General features: G+C 46.0%; 1 protein-coding gene across 5 annotated transcripts in view; it reads left to right on the plus strand.

Annotated features, from left to right (window-relative positions):
- PTBP2 (polypyrimidine tract binding protein 2) overlaps positions 1-17570 on the plus strand; it is a 308274-nt gene that overhangs the window by 53989 nt on the left and 236715 nt on the right. The window lies entirely within an intron of this gene.

Raw genomic sequence — 17570 nt, forward strand, 5'->3', positions numbered from 1 at the left:
GCGCTTGGTGAGGAGCGCCTGATCTCCCGACATGCACCCAGGCACCTCTCCTGGGCGCGCAATCCTCTATTTAAATTAAGGCCCGAGCTAATAAGGAGGCGCTAGGGACACTAGCGCCTCCTTATTAGTGGAAGCGGCAGCCGTCAGCGTAACCGACAACCGACGCTTAATTTTACCGGCGTTGGGTTTTCGAACCCGCTTACAGGCACGGGTTCGGAAAACGAACACTGGAAAAATTAAGCGTCCGTTTTCCGACCCGCTGGCCGGTGGACAACTTTTTTTTTTTTTTTTTTTGGACCTCAGACTTAATATCGCTTTGATATTAAGTTGGAGAGTGTACAGAAAAGCAGTTTTTTCTGCTTTTCTGTACACTTTCCCGGTGTTGTCCATGATTAACGCTTGCCTTTGGGCAGGTGTTAATTTCTGAGAGTAAAATGTGCGGCTTGGCCGCACATTTTACTTTCATTGTCCTGAGGGGATAACTAATAGGCTTATCAACATGCATTTGCTATTAGTTTTGGGGGGTTGGCCGCGTGTTTTCCACACACTACTACACCTTACAGTATAAGGGGTAATAATAGCACGTGCAAAATGTGTGGTCAAACGGGACTAAATGGTGAGTTCGGCTGAGCGCACTGTTCTGTATTGGCCTGAAAGTTTTCAGAATGTTCTGTGCCTGTGCAGGCTGTCCAGTGGGAGTCGCCCTATTTCTTTTTTTTTTTTTGCAGAGCCCTATGGTCATGCTCTTGTTGGTGTTTATTATAACTTGCCTCATTTTACATGTTTCTCATGGCCTTCCTTAAGAACATAGAACATGCCATACTGGGTCAGACCAAGGGTCCATCAAGCCCAGCATCCTGTTTCCAACAGTGGCCAATCCAGGCCATAAGAACCTGGCAAGTACCCAAAAACTAAGTCTATTCCATGTTACCTTTGCTAGTAATAGCAGTGGCTATTTTCTAAGTCAACTTAATTAATAGCAGGTAATAGACTTCACCTCCAAGAACTTATCCAATCCTTTTTTAAACACAGCTATACTAACTGCACTAACCACATCCTCTGGCAACAAATTCCAGAGTTTAATTGTGTGTTGAGTGAAAACGAACTTTCTCCGATTAGTTTTAAATGTGCCACACGCTAACTTCATGGAGTGCCCCCTAGTCTTTCTATTATCCAAAAGAGTAAAAAAACGATTCACATCTACCTGTTCTAGACCTCTCATGATTTTAAACACCTCTATCATATCCCTCCTCAGCTGTCTCTTCTCCAAGCTGAAAAGTCCTAACCTCTTTAGTCTTGGTTCAACCTTTCCCTATCCAGTTAGATCCTTATGTTTTTTTTTGTCATGTTTGAAGTTTCTTGGTTGTATCGAGCAGCTTCGGTTGAGTATTTGTAAAATTGAATTGCTTAATTTTGCAGCAGCAGCCGTTTTTTGCCTGATGTCAGCTAAGAAATCCATTAACTTCAAAAATGTCCCTTGTGCAAGACAGGTGTGTGCTGTGCCAGGGGGGATGATCAGGATATTTTGGGATATAGCAACATAAAAGACCAAAATTGTCCATCCAGTCTACCCAGCAAGTTGTATGTTTCTCTCATTCCTTGTAGGCTATCCCCAGACCCTCTATTAAGGGTGTTCCATGCAGGCTACCCCAAGCCTTCGGTTAAGGTTAGTAGCAACTGCCACTCCATGCAGGCTACTCCCACACAGCAGTGTTTCTCCTAGGAGAAGCAGTATGGTAGTCCTCACACATGGGAGACATCGGATTGAGCATGCCCTATACCCCGCATCCACACAGGGTCTCTCTTTCTTTTTTTTTTCCCTCCGGAGCTTTTGCCTCACGGGGAAGCTGCTCGTGGCTTTTCTTGTGAAATTGCCTTGGGAAAACTTTACCATTGATGATTTTCAGGTTTTCCGTGTGTTCTTTGGGTCCCCTTAGCCTGTCAGTCATGTTTTCTGGCGTTTCGGTAAGCTTTTTCTTTTTTTTTTTTTCTGCTTCTGTCCCCCCCCACCCCCCCAGTGGCAGTGCCTTCATGCCCACTGGCGACTGTTGCCTGCTGTTATTGCCTGTCGGTTTTTCCCTCTGTGTTCATATCGACATGGCCTTATCAGGTTTCCAACGGTGCCCCCAGTGACTATGTCCATCACGGACCCACATGATGCATGTATCCTCTTCCTGGGGACATCACATAAGAACATAAGAAATTGCCATGCTGGGTCAGACCAAGGGTCCATCAAGCCCAGCATCCTGTTTCCAACAGAGGCCAAACCAGGCCACAAGAACCTGGCAATTACCCAAACACTAAGAAGATCCCATGCCACTGATGCAATTAATAGCAGTGGCTATTCCCTAAGTAAATTTGATTAATAGCCGTTAATGGACTTCTCCTCCAAGAACTTATCCAAACCTTTTTTGAACCCAGCTACACTAACTGCACTAACCACCTCTTCTGGCAACAAATTCCAGAGCTTTATTGTGCGTTGAGTGAAAAAGAATTTTCTCCGATTAGTCTTAAATGTGCTACTTGCTAACTTCATGAAATGCCCCCTAGTCCTTCTATTATTCGAAAGTTGTAAATAACCGATTCACATCTACTCGTTCAAGACCTCTCATGATCTTAAAGACCTCTATCATATCCCCTCTCAGCCATCTCTTCTTCAAGCTGAACAGCCCTAACATCTTCAGCCTTTCCTATTAGGAGAGTTGTTCCATCCCCTTTATCATTTTGGTTGCCCTTCTCTGTACCTTCTCCATCGCAGCTTTTTTGAGATGCGGTGACCAGAATTGTACACAGTATTCCAGGTGTGGTCTCACCATGGAGCGATAGAGGCATTATGACATTTTCCGTTTTATTAACCATTCCCTTCCTATTAATTCCTAACATTCTTTTTGCTTTTTTGACTGCTGCAGCACACTGAGCCGACAATTTTAAAGTATTATCCACTATGATGCCTAGATCTTTTTCCTTGGTGGTAGCTCCTAATATGGAACCTAACATTGTGTAACTACAGCAAGGGTTATTTTTCCCTTGCTATATAAAACACCTTGCACTTGTCCACATTAAAGTTCATCTGCCATTTGAATGCCCAATCTTCTGGTCTTGCACGGTCTTCCTGTAATGTATCACAATCCGCTTGTGAGTTAACTACTCTGAATAATTTTCCATCATCTGCAAATTTGATAACCTCACTCATCATATTCCTTTCCAGATCATTTATATATATATTGAAAAGCACCGGTCCAAGTACAGATCCCTGAGGCACTCCACTGTTTACCCTTTTCCACTGAGAAAATTGACCATTTAATCCTACTCTCTGTTTCCTGTCTTTTAACCAGGTTGTAATCTACGAAAGGACATCGCCTCCTATCTCATGACTTATTAGTTTTCTTAGAAGCCTCTCATGAGGGACTTTGTCAAACGCCTTCTGAAAATCCAAATACACTACATCTACCATTTCAACTTTATCCACATGTTTATTAACCCCTTCAAAAAAATGAAGCATATATGTTAGGCAAGACTTCCATTGGGTAAATCCATGTTGACTGTGTTCCATTAAACCATGTCTTTCTATATGCTCTACGATTTTGATCTTGAGAATAGTTTCCACTATTTTTCCCGGCACTGAAGTCAGGCTCACTGGTCTATAGTTACCCGGATCGCCCCTGGAGCCTTTTTTAAATATTGGGGTTACATTGGCCACCTTCCAGTCTTCAGGTACAATGGATGATTTTAATGATAGGTTACAAATTTTAACTAATAGATCAGAAATTTCATTCTTGAGTTCCTTCAGTACCCTAGGATGCATACCATCCGGTCCAGGTGATTTGCTACTCTTTAGTTTGTCAATCTGGCCTACTACATCTTCCACGGTCACAGTGATTTAGTTCTGTTCGTTCAGTTCGTCTTACTCTTCACCCCTGAAAACCATCTCCGGAACTGGGTATCTCCAGGGTTGTCACTTGTGCATCTAGATGACCCCAAAGGGGTGTTGCACGCGACAAGATGGAGAAGCTCTTTGGGTCGAGAAAGTCAGAGCCATCAGCACCGAAGGACCTTGGTGCCACACCGAGCCATTGACATCGGTGGGGCTGTCCCATTGATGCAACCTGCCCATGTCGATCTCTTCTGGGTCGAGGACTTCTGGTTCATCGTCATCAACCTCTGCACCGGGGAAAGACTGGGCCAAGCTCTGAGGAAAGCCGAGTAAGCATCGGCCCCGGTCACCTTTGATGTATGGTGCCTGGCCTGGGACTGTACCAGTGCATGCCGTGATGCACCTGAAGCAACCCCGAGGTGAGGAGTGCCCATCCTCTATCGATGCTGGGGGTCTGTGACAGTCTCCACAAGTTTTGGTGTCTGCCGATCTACTTGGGAACTGAGGAAGATCTGGCCATCCCTTCTTCCTCCCAGTCGGTTTTGGCATCAGCAGTTTTTGAAGAGGAGTTGGAGTGCAGAATCCACTGGTGGTCGAGTGGTCCCTGTGGGGCATTGAGCTTGTAGCACCGGTGCCGATACCCGTGCTTTCCCTGCTGGAATGGCTTAATGTGCTTATCTGTGTGTTACTGACCCAGTTGGTGTCTGTTTCTGGGAGGCCTTCGATGCCTGGCAGGGCACTGATGCTTCCGCTGACCAATCCGGTGCTCGTTGCCGATTTTCTTCAGGAGGAAGCTCCATTGAGGCCGGCAGGAGCAGTGAGGCCTGCAGCCCCCCGTCCAGCTTTGCTGGTTCTGGTTCCACTGGTGCCGATGCCTCTGGATGAAGGCCGAGCACCTAGGGCCCCATCCCCTGTGTATTGCAGTGAGGAATAGGCTCCATATGACTCTTGGGAGGATGACACTGCAGAATCCTCTTCCAAGGACTTGGAGGCTCTCTCCTCAGAACCGTCTCCTGTAGAGGAACGAAGGAGATTTCCACTGGAGGACCTGATCTTTGCAGGTTTTGTGAGGGTGATGGCTGAGGCTATCCCCTTTCAGTTGATGACTGATGAGGACGCCAGGCACAAGATGCTGGAAATCCTTCAGTTTGTGGAGGCTTCTAAAGAAATCGTGGCAGTCCCAGTGCACGAGATTTTAAGGAGTTGCTGCTGAGGATCTGGGCGGACCCCTCATAGTACCTTCCGTAAACAGGAAGGTGGATGGGGTTTACCTCGTCCAGCACTCTAGTGGATTCGAAAAGCGTCAGTTGACACACCAATTGCTAGTGATCAAATCTGCTCTCAAGGGCCAAGTGCTCTTGTACCCATGCCTTGGTACCTTGGGGAAGGATCATTGAGCCATGGATGCTCGTGACAGAAAAGTGTTCCAGGGGGCCATTCTCGTTGCACACATTGCCTCCTACCAGCTCTACAAGAGCCAATGCTCATGTAACCTCTGGAAGCAGGCGCAGGAGGCGGTTGAGCGACTGTCTCAACAGCAGCAACACGTCTTCTTGTTGCTGGTGTGTCAAGGCCTGGAGTGTGGAAATCACGAGATTCTGTCAACCTACGATGTTTGCGAGATGGCAGTCAGAGTCTCTGCAGTGGGAATTGGTGCCCCCCTCAGAATGGCATGGCTGCGGACCTCGAATCTCTGACCAGAGGTACAGGAAAGACTTACTGACCTGCTGTGTTCAGGAGAGAATCTTTATGGAGATAATGTGAGGGAAGCGGTAGCCAATTGAGACTCTCCAGCATCTCTCTGCCAGCACTTCAGCCAGGAAGTTTGCGAGGCAGGGTCAGAGGAGGTCTTTCTACCACCAGAGGAAGTACTATCCTCTGACACCTCAAGCCCATTTTCAGAGCTTAAGCTCTTGTGGCCACCCCGGACAACAGAGAGCTCCCAAGCCCCAGCCAGATCCGCAGCCAAATCCTGGGATAGGATATTGACTGGATCATAAGGAGCATGAGCCTGTACCCGAGACTCTGGACCCCCAGTTGGGGCCAGGCTATGGTTCTTTGCGGATCGGTGGTCCAGTATAACCTTTGACCAGTGGGTTCTGTTCATAGTCAGTCAAGGGTACCTGTCGAACTGATGGATGCCCTGCCAAATTGCCCTCTGTTCCTCTTTTGGAGTCCAATTGTGCATCAGGAGGTACTGTTACGAGAACTCTCTGCTCTCTTAATGGCCAGAGTGGTCGAACCTGGCCCACCAACTCAGAGGGCAGGGTTTCTACTACCAGTACTTCCTGATTCCAAAGAGAACAGGGGGGTCTCTGTCCCATCCTAGACTTGAGGCCCTTAAACAAGTTTATGAAAAAAGAAAAGTTCAAGATGGTTTCCTGGGAACACTGATTCCCCTCTTAGAAAAAGGGAGCTGGCTATGCTCCCTTGATTTGAAGGATGCATACATTCACATTATCTTTCCAGGTCACAGGAAATATCTGATTTGTGGTGGGCAAACAGCACTTCCAGTACAGAGTATTGCCGTTCGGTCTAGCGTCTGCCTCATGAGTCTCTTCACCTCTGCAGACAGAGAGTGCATGTTTTTCCTTACTTAGATGATTAGCTGCTCAAGAGCACCTCTCAGGGACCAGTCAGTCCTTATGCTTGACCATCTAGGTGTTGGCGTCACTAGGGTTCATCATGACGGTATATAAAACCCAATAAATAATCTATCAAAATTCCCATCTCAGCCCATCACCTCAATTTCATAGGAGCCTTGCTAGACACGGCTCAGGCAAGACTCTTCCGCGATTCAGGGCAGTCACCTTGACGTCCATAGTGGCGGTGATTCAACAGAGCCAGCATGTTTCAGCTCGGCACGTTGATACAGTTGGCCACATGCCGCAATCGTCCATGTTACTCCCTTGGCACGCTTAAATATGCGCAGTGCCCAATGGACCTTGGGGTTGCGGTGGCGCCAGGCCAAGCAGAGCTTCTAGGCGCGCATCCGTCTCTCTGGGATTCTTTGTCCTGGTGGTGGGTTCTCTCGAATTTGCAGCGGAGAATATCTTTGTAAATTCCCCTACCTTAAACTGTCCTAACCATAGATATGTCCACCTTGGGGTGGGGAGCTCATGTAGAGGAACTCTGCACCCAGGGCCTATGGCCCGTCAGGAAGCACGGTGTCGGATAAAGTTCCTGGGGCTCCGGGCGATCAGGTACGCACTGTGTGGTATGTCAACAAGCAGGGAGGCACAGGGTCGTACCTCCTGAGTCTGGTAGCTGTCCAGATCTGATCCTGTGGCTTGTCCCACGGGATGGCACTCAAGGCCATGTATCTGGCTGGAATGGAGAATGTGATAGCGGACAGACTGAGTTGTGACCTCAGACCCCACGAGTGGTCTCTGGTCCAGGGGGTAGCGAACTGGATCGTCCACCTCTGGGAAAACCTGAATGTGGACTTTTTTGCGTTCTTCCTTCAACAGGAAAGTGACTGTTCTGCTCCCTGTATAGGTCAGACGGCTAACCAGCCTCTGACGCCTTTGCCCGACATTGGGGAAGGGGTTTTCTGTACGCGTATCCTCTGATTCCTCTAGTCATGAAGACTCTCATGAAACTTTGCAAGGCCAGAGGGACTATGATTCTCATAGCCACTCATTGGCTGAGACTGATCTGGTTTCCACTCCTTCGGGAGTTGTCCATCCAGAGACCGTTCAGTCTGGGGACTTCCCCAAATCTCATCACGCAAGATCAGGGCAGGAATTCAACATCCCGACCTCCAGGCCCTGTTGCTCACAGCCTGGATATTGAGAGGTTAATTCTGCAGCTGCCCTATCTTTTTGAGGGTGTGTCTTGGGTTCTGGTGGTTTCCAGAAAGCTTCCACTAGAAAGTCCTACGGACTAAAATGGAGGAGGTTTGCTATGTGGTGTGAGTAGAAGGCCCTAGATCTGTTCTCCTGCCCCCCACAAAAACTGCTTGACTATCTCCTACATCTTTCGGAGGCTGGTTTGAAGACTAACTCAGTTCGTGTTCATCTCAGTGCAATTGGCGCATACCACTGAGCTGTAGATGGTGGGCCCATCTCTGTACGGTCAATAGTTGTATGCTTCATGCTGGACCTGCTTCAACCGATGCCTCCCCTAAGGCTTCCCGCTGTGTCTTGGGACTTGAACGTGGTGCTTGCTCAGCTGATGAAAGATCCTTTTGAGCCGCTGCGCTCCTGTGACCTGAAGTATCCGACCTAGAAGGTAATATTTTTGGTGGCAGTCACTTTAGCGCACAGCGAGCTCCAAGCCTTAGTGACTTATCCACCTTATACCAAATTTTATCATGATAGGATGGTCTTGTGTAAGTACCCTAAGTTCCTGCCTAAGGTGGTGACTGATTTCCATCCTAACCAGTCAGCCATCCTGCCAACATTCTTTCTCGGGCCCCAATCTTACTAAGGTGAATGAGCATTGCGCAATTTGGATTGCAAGAGAGCCTTAGCCTTCTGTATGGAGTGGACAGAAGCAGTCCACCCAACTTTTTATTTCTTTTGACAGGAATAGGCTGGTAGTTGCCATTGCCAAACACACACTACCAATTGGCTAGCAGATTGCATATCCTTCTGTTATGCGCAGGCGGACTGTATCTTGGGGGTCATGTCAAGGTTCAGTCTGTTGGAGCCATGGCAAAGTCAGTGGCCAACTTGCGAGCAGTTTCTGTGGAGGAGATCTGCAAGGCTGCGAAGTGGAGTTCTCTCCACACGTTCATATTTCACTACTGTCTGGATAGGGATGGCCGCCGTTGATAGTAGGTTCGGCCAATCTGTCTTTCGGAATCTCTGAGGTGTAGAACCCCACTCTCCAGGCCTATAGCCCATTGTTTGGGTTTAGGCTGTCTCCCTTTCTGTTACCAACAGCAATGGTTGTTGTGTCAGATGTCACCTGGTTGATGCTTGTTGGCCCCCTTTTTTGTTGGTGAGCAGCCTGTAGCTAGGGATTCACCCATGTGTGAGAACTACTATCCTGCTTGTACTAGGAGAAAGCAAAGTTGCTTACCTGTAACATGTGTTCTCCTAGGATGGCAGGCTGTTAATCCTCACAAAACCCGCCTGCCACCCCGTGAAGTTGGGTTTCTCCTATTCTTTGTTTTTCTTTTTATCGTAATTCTGTGTTACGAGGCTGAAGAAGGGACTCCCGTGTGGATGCATGGAATAAGGTATGCTTAGTTTGCACAGTCAAAGTTTCAGAAATTTTGACATAAGTTTTCCATGCCTGGTTCTATCCGCATGTGTGAGGACTAACATCCTGCTGTCCTTGGAGAACACCTGTTACAAGTAAGCAACTCTGCTGCTTAAAAAAAAAAATTATCCTATTTCTTCACTTCCATTCTCTAGCCCAGTGATTCTCAAACAGGTGTGTCTTGAAGTTCTGGGAGGTATGTCTCAGGGGGGCATGCAGGATGCTGTTCTCTCCTCCTTAGCCTGGATGGGAGTTTATTGACGACTTCTTTTTCTGGTGTAGTGGGAATCTGTTTCCTCCTTCACCCAGATCACAGTGAGACATTGCCAGCTTCTGCTCTTCTGGGTCAATGAGACACCAACTTTATCTTCCCCTGCTGCCCTTGAAATGATGCTGCTATTGCTCTCTTCATCCTGTATGGGGTTGGGTAAAGGAGGCTGGGATGATGAGCAGGGAGAGGTGTAAGAGTGAGTGAGAGTATGGGGGCTGCTGATCAGGAAGGGGTAGAAAACAGGCTTTTGGGGTAGCTGAGCCGGGAGAGGAAGAGGGCAAGGAGAATTAAGCAGGGGAGAGAGGAAGCACAGGGAAAAAGATTCAGGTGGGGGATGTCAAATGCATGGTAGGGATGTGAGTGTGAGAGGATGACTGAAAGAGATAATTGGGAAAAGTGAGGTATGATGGAGGCATGGAAGAGGAGTGACGGGGTGCAAGAGCCAAATGTGAGTTTTGGGAATGTTCATTTCTTCTGTATTTTTACATAAGAAATACCATATTGGGTTAGACCAAGGGTCCATCAAGCCCAGTATCCTGTTTCCAACAGTGGCCAATCCAAGTCACATGAACCTGGCAAGTACCCAAACATTAGATAGATCACAAGCTACTATTGCTTATTAATTACCATAATAGTTTATGGTTTAACCTCTAGGAACTTATCCAGACCTTTTTTAAACTCAGTAACACTAACTGCTAAAACCACATCCCCTGGAAATGAATTCCAGAGTTAACTATATGCCAAGCGAAAAAGAATTCTCTTCGATTTGTTTTAAATGAGCTACTTGCTAACTTCATAAGTCTTTGTACTTTGCTTAGTGTATGAGGACATGTATTTCTGTTTCTGGTTTTCCAGTTTAACACTGCATGCAGAGTGGCTTTTTAGAGTTTTCGTTCCAATTTCTGTCTCCACACTTGTAATTTGTGGCTTTTATTCTCTATTTAGTGATGGTCGGTTCTGAGTGTGTGACTGAGGTTAGGTATTTTACTAGCAGGTAGACATTATCAGTCTTATTTGTTGACTAGGGGGCATTCCATGAAGTTAGCAAGTAGCACATTTAAGACTAATCGGAGAAAATTCTTTTTCACTCAACGCACAATAAATCTCTGGAATTTGTTGCCAGAGGATGTGGTTAGTGCAGTTAGTGTAGCTGGGTTCAAAAAAGGTTTGGATAAGTTCTTGGAAGAGAAGTCCATTAACTATTAATCAAGTTTACTTAGGGAATAGTCACTGCTATTAATTGCATCAGTAGCATGGGATCTTCTAGGTGTTTGGGTAATTGCCAGGTTCTTGTGGCCTGGTTTGGCCTCTGTTGGAAACAGGATGCTGGGCTTGATGGACCCTTGGTCTGACCCAGCATGGCAATTTCTTATGTTCTTATGTATTTATTTTTCAATAGGGCATGCAATGGTGGTACACTGCTGCCTTTTCTTGGCTAGGGCTATTGCTCTTTGAGCCCTCAGAGTTAGTGCTACTATGGTATGGCAGGTTTGCCACATGTGCTGAGTGGGTTTTTTTTTTTTTTTTAGGTTTTGTATTTTACAATGCGCCTGGCAGTAGAGAGAGGGTTAGTGTTGCTGTTACAGAGATGACACCAGAATCAGAATATCTTTTCTGTCTGAGTTGTATGGGAAATATTCTAGTTCTGGTTTGGTGGTTCCTGTGGATGTAGAGTATATATTTACATTTAGCCTTGTGATGGTCATGTGTTCAATGTGTCATGCATATGAACATCATCTGTCAGGTGTGTCCTGAAAGAAAAAAGGTTGAGAACCAGTTTTCTAGTCATCAAGGATCCTCTGTTTGTTCCATGCCCTTTTGAATTCCATTAACATTCTCATCTTCACCAACTCTTCTGGGGAGGAATAGAGATGCTCTACTTGTTTGTTTTTAAATGTAATCCGCCTAGCAAGAACATTTTACTATAGGCGGAATATAAGTCTTTTAAAATAAACAAAGAATACTCTCAGAGGCTTATGCAAGAAACATTGTCTGTTCTGGTTGCAGCATGATGTGAAGAGCAGGAAGTGACTGGCAACCATATGTCTTCCAGAGAGGGCCTTGACAGTTTCTGAGGGCCTGGGTCACAACCACCGATATGCCTCAGGTGATCCAGAAAAATGGGACCTCTCCCTCTTAGCATCATCGGCAATATTTTGAGAAGGAATTGAACAGGAATGTCCAGGAGACAGTGGGTCTCCATTAGTCTTGCTTTGGTGTAAATACAGGTGGATGTCAAACCCATTCTCAAAGTTCTCAGGGCAGTGTCGGTAATTTTATCAATACCAGTGCTCAGAGAGGCATCACAATATGCTCCAGTGTCATTCCCGTCCTCTGGACAGTATCTGGATCTAAACACTCGCTCTTCCTCTCACACTCACTCTTGCTCTTACAAAATCACAACACTTTTGGCTACCAGACAGGATTTGGAAGCTAAGCGTTGTAAGGGGAGAGACTATGGATATGATTACTCTCTCCTCCACAGGAAAAGAGAAATTATTCACCAAAGGACTTCTCTATTGCTGACTTTAGTTGAAGGATGAGACCGCAAGGCAGAACTTCCTAGACATTCTCCAAATTTTTAATCCCCCCAGAGAACATTGTGGCAGGTACAATCAATGATATCCTGAGGGACACATAGATGAGAATGTGGGAGATTCCCTTTAGCAGGAAAGATGGACTAGATGTAGCATCACGGCCTGAATCTTTTCTCCTGCTTGATTACCTCCTGCACCTTTCAGATGCTAGCTTAAAGACCAACTCCATTAGGGTACACCTGAGTGAGATCTGTGCCTACTACCGGGGTGTGGATGGTTTGCCCATCTCTGTGCAACCTGGGTTTCTCCTATGTTTATTTTATTTTTTCGTAATTCTATGTTACGAGACTGAAGAGGTACCCCACGTGGATGTGGTATGCTGGGCATGCTCAGTGTGCCAGTCAAAGTTCTAGAAACTTTAACATAAGTTTTCTGTACTGGGCTCCATTGGATATCATCACACATTTGTGAGGACTAACATCCTGCTCTCTTAGGAGAACATGTTACAGGTAAGCAACTCTGCTTTCTCCTTAAATAGCCCTTTGATATTGTGGTTTACTTAATTCAGTCTCAGCCCTGGGTTCTGGGATTTGGAAATCCCTGGTGATCTTGTAGAGGCACACAGTCTCTTTCCTGCAGTTGGTGGATCTCAGTTGCTGCTTTGCTCCCACCCAGATTCAACTCGGCTCTCTCGTCTCCTGTCTTCAACTGATTTCAGAACTTACTCCTGGGGGAAATTCTGCACATAAAAACTTAAAATTCTGCAAACTTTATATTGGTCAAAATAACACAATTTACATGACAGTCTTTAAGAAATTACATTAAAAAAAAAATGCAGAATTTTAAATATTTTGAGCAGAATTTCCCTAGAAATTCACTGTAAAAGTGTCTCTTCCACTCGCTCTCCCTACTCCCCTGGCCATTTTGCCCTCTCAGGCCCCAACTTCTCCACCTGCCAGTATCTCTCCCCTCCACCTCTAGGCTCAACCCCTTCCACTCTATTGCCAGTCTCAGAGTTTGACCCTGTTCTCACTACTGCCTCTCACACAGGCTCTCTCTGTCCCTCCCTCTCACACATGCTCCCTCTCTCTAATACACACACACACACACCCTCATACAGGCTCCTTCATTCTTTCGCGCACAAACACACATCCCCCTCATAGAGGACCCTCTCTCTTGCATACACATCCACACAAGCTCCCTTTCTCTCTCTCACATACATCCTCACACAGGCAACAGTTCACGTCTCCTCACCCAAGAGGGAGGCTTCCTGCTTCGCTCATCTCTGAATCTCACTGCTTGAAGATTGAAATGCTGGTACTCCACCACCTGACCCTTCCCCTCAGCTTCAGGATCTTTTAGTTTCCTCCAGGAAACCCTCCTCAAGACAAAGTTATCAAAGGAAGTGGGCCCGTTACTTCTCCTGGTGCTCAGAAAACAGGATGGATCCATTCACCAATCCCCCTGAGCAACTAGTGGAATACCTCCATATTCTCTACCGGAAAGGGCTAGCCACGGCATCTGTCAGTCCACGTCAGTGCCATAGCAGCCTACCATTCTCTGCACAACAAGGCCCCAATCTCTTGTCACCCGCTCATCTCCAGATTCGTGAAGGGGGGTTTTAAGTCTCCGGCCTCTGATTCAGAAACCTCCGGTTCTATTGGATTTAAATGTGGTGCTGGAACAATTAATGCTACCACCCTTTGAACTACTGGACACTCGCCATGCCAGGTTCCTTTCCTGGAAAGTACTCTTTCTTGTTGCACTCACCTCCGTGAGACAAGTCAGTGAGTTGCAGGCCCTGGTGCACTACTCACCCTACTTTGGAGTTCTATCACGACAAAGTTACGCTGCATACACATCCCGCCTTCCTTCCTAAAGTGATTTCAGTTTTCAACCTCAACCAATCCATTGCCCTTCCGACCTTTTACCCAAAGCCACATAGCAATGAGGGCGAACGTAAACTACACACGCTAGATTGTAAGTGGGTACTAGCTTACTATAAACGTCACACTCACTCTGAGCGCAGAGCCTCCCAGCTTCCTGTTTCAATTAACCCTCAGGACTTCCAGTTTCTAAGAGAACCCTTTCGTCCTGGATCTCAAACTGCATACAGTTCTGCTCTGAGGCGTTCGGAAGCATTGTCTGCCTCCCCTAAGGCTCACCAAGTCCGTGCTATGGCAGCTGTGATAGCTCACCTTCATGAGGTGCTCATTCTGGACATTTGCAAAGCTGCCAACTGGTCTTTGCTGCACACGTTCACAGCACACTACTGTTTAGACAAGCAGAGACTGCAGCTGACGCAGACATGGGCAAAATGATTCTCAGATCAGGCACGTCTTGAAAGCTGTGAAGCCAACGGATAAGAACTGTCTGCCTATCTTCTCTACTGTCTTGAATGCACTACCTCACCTCATCAGGACACGATCAGAGATTTTTGTGCTCAACACATCATCTGGGGACTTCCAGACAGCATGGCTAATTCATGCTGCTTATCTATGGGAAAAGAGCAAGTTTGCTTCCGTAAACGGTGTTTTCCATAGATAGCAGATGAATTAGCCATGCTGATCTTCCCGCCTCCCCGTACGGTTATTGTTGCACCTCCTCTTGCTTGGATACGAACTGAGAGACACTGGGGCTGCTCTGGAAGATCCACACAGGCGCACTACACTGAAAAGACTCAGTGTTCTAAGAGAACTCCGCCACCTAGCCGCCTGGATGACAACCCAGACAGCATGGCTAATTCACGGAAAACACCGTTTATGGTAAGCAAACTTGCTCTTTTGTTTTCCTCTTCCTGTTTTCCCCTTTCCCCTATTGGCTGGGTTCTCTTTCCCTACTCCACCTCTTCAGTCTGGGGCTCTTCATAAGAAATTGCCGTGCTGGGTCAGATCTAGAGTCCATGAAGCCCAGCATTCTGTTTCCAACAAAGACCAACCTGGCAAGTACCCGAACACTAAGAAGATCCCATGCTACTGATGCCAGTAATAGCAGAGGCCATTCCCTAGGTCAACTTGATTAATAGCAGTAAATGGACTTCTCCAAGAACTTATCCAAACCTTTTTTAAACCCAGCTACGCTAACTGCACTAACCACATCCTCTGACGACAAATTCCAGAGCTTAATTGTGCGTTGAGTGACATAGAATTTTCTCCGATTAGTTTTAAATGTGCTACTTGCTAACTTCATGGAGTGCCCCCTAGTCCTTCTATTATCCGAAAGTGTAAATAACCGATTCACATTTGCTCGTTCAAGACCTCTCATTATTTTAAAGACTTCTATCATATATCCCCCCCTCAGCCGTCTCTTCTCCAAGTTGAACAGCCCTAACCTCTTTAGCCTTTTCTCATAGAGGAGCTGTTCCATCCCCTTTATTATTTTGGTCGCCCTTCTCTAAACCTTCTCCATCACAACTATATCTTTTTTGAGATGCGGTGACCAGAATTGTACATAGTATTCAAAGTGTGGTCTCATCATGGAGTGATACAGAGGCATTATGACATTTTCCATTTTGTTAACCATTCCCTTCTTAATTCCTAACATTCTGTTTGCTTTTTTGACTGCTGCAACACACTGAGCCGATTATCTTTTTCCTGGGTGGTAGCTCCTAATATGGAAACTAACATGGCCGTAGTTCCATATGTAGTTCCATATGGAACTACAGTAAGGATTATTTTTCCCTATACGCAACACCTCCTTTGCCATTTGGATGTCCAATCTTCCAGTTTTGCAAGGTCCTCCTGCAATGTATCAGAATCCGCTTGTGATTTAACTAATGTGAATAATTTTGTATCATCTGCAAATTTGATAACCACTTATCGTATTCCTTTCCAGAACATTTATAAATATATTGAAAAGCACCGGTCCAAGAACAGATCCCTGAGGCACTCCACTGTTTACCCTTTTCCACTGAGAAAATTGGCCATTTAATCCTACTCTGTTTCCTGACTTTTAACCAGTTTGTAATCCACAAAAGGATATCGTCTCCTATCCCATGACTTTTTAGTTTTCTTAGAAGCCTGTCATGAGGGACTTTGTCAAACTCCTTCTGAATATCCAAAAACACTACATCTACCGGATCGCCTTTATCCACATGTTTAATAACTCCTTAAAAAAAAAATGAAGCAGATTTGTGAGGCAAGACTTCACTTGGGTAAATCCATGTTGACTGTGTTCCATTAAACCATGTTTTTCTATATGCTCTATGATTTTGATCTTTAGAATAGTTTGCACTATTTTTCCTTGCACTGAAGTCAGGCTCACTGGTCTATAGTTTCTCGGATCGCCCCGGAGCCCTTTTTAAATATTGGTGTTACATTGGCCCTGTTTGACTTCACAGTTATGCTGCGCGGAGCAGAGATAGGGAATTGGGGAATGCCCCTATGCGCATGTCCCTTGTCAGCGTCCCGACCTGTGGCCTCAATGTTAAAAGAGGGCTGTTGTGTACTTGGCACGAGCCTTCACAATATCTACAAGTCACTGTAGATAATTATTGATCATTGCTGTATTGGGACACAACGTTCTGTGTCCCCTGACCTCCCCTGTTCTCTCCCCTCCCTTGTTGTTTGTAATTTCTGTTAAGTTCGCTGTAAACCGATATGATACACCCTCGAATATCGGTATTAAAAAAAAAACCCTATATGGGGGAGAGCAGAGGAGGGAGAAGGGCCCAACCCAGCTTACCATCAACCAGCCGAGCCTGTTTCCTGATTGACATCACTGGAAACCAGCTGGGAGACTCGGCATGAGAAAGGACTGAGATTGACGTCATAGGCAAGCGCCTGCCTATAAGACTGGTCGGCTGGCGGCGCTTGCCGCCGGCGTGCCACCTAAACCACGCGCTCCGAAGGGGTGTGCGGCTTTGTCCTGCTTAGTCCGGATAAGTCTGGTAAGTATGTGTGACTAGAAACCGGGTGAATAGTAGAGACTTTCCCTTACTCCTTCCCCCCAGTGGGCATATGGGGAGAAAGAGAAAGGTGAAGAATTTTCCTGTGTTCCTGATAACACCTAGAGGCCCGATGGACAACCATGTCTATCGATGGGTTGAATCGCCAATAGGGGAAAGTTCAGGGGAGCATTTTTCGGCTTCCCTAAGCCCCGGCGAGGGACCGATACTTCCACCTCAGCCGACGGCACTATTTCCAGTATCTTTGGATAAGTCTGAGGCAAGCAGCCCTAACGGTAGGGAGGTCTGCTTGGCATCAGCAAATATTGCGATAGGTGGTTCAACTTCTGTCAAAAATTTATCACCTTCTGGAGAATTGATGAAGCCAGACCAATGGCCCTCAAATCCTCCTGAAAATGAAACATTGATAGATATATGGAAAATGGTGTCGCCTGTGAATGAAAATATCTACCAAATGAAAATGTCTTTGCCTATAATTGTGAATGAAAATAAGGTACAAATTGAAGAGCAGGCAAAAAAAGTAACAAATATAGAACAGGAGATGGAAAATTGACATCAAAGGTTAAATTATTGCAGGATACAGAGACTATCCATATAAAGGATAGCCTTTCTATCCATAGGGATTTGGAACATTTAGAAAATATGATACAGTATAAGAATTTGAGACTAGTTAATATTCCTCTCACCCAAGGAAATGTTTTTAAAATACCTTAGAGAAATTATGCAGTATGATGTAAAAGATATACCACAAATTTCTAAGGTTTTTTATTT

This window comes from Rhinatrema bivittatum, chromosome 10, assembly GCF_901001135.1.
Source record: "Rhinatrema bivittatum chromosome 10, aRhiBiv1.1, whole genome shotgun sequence".
Taxonomy (NCBI): domain Eukaryota; kingdom Metazoa; phylum Chordata; class Amphibia; order Gymnophiona; family Rhinatrematidae; genus Rhinatrema; species Rhinatrema bivittatum.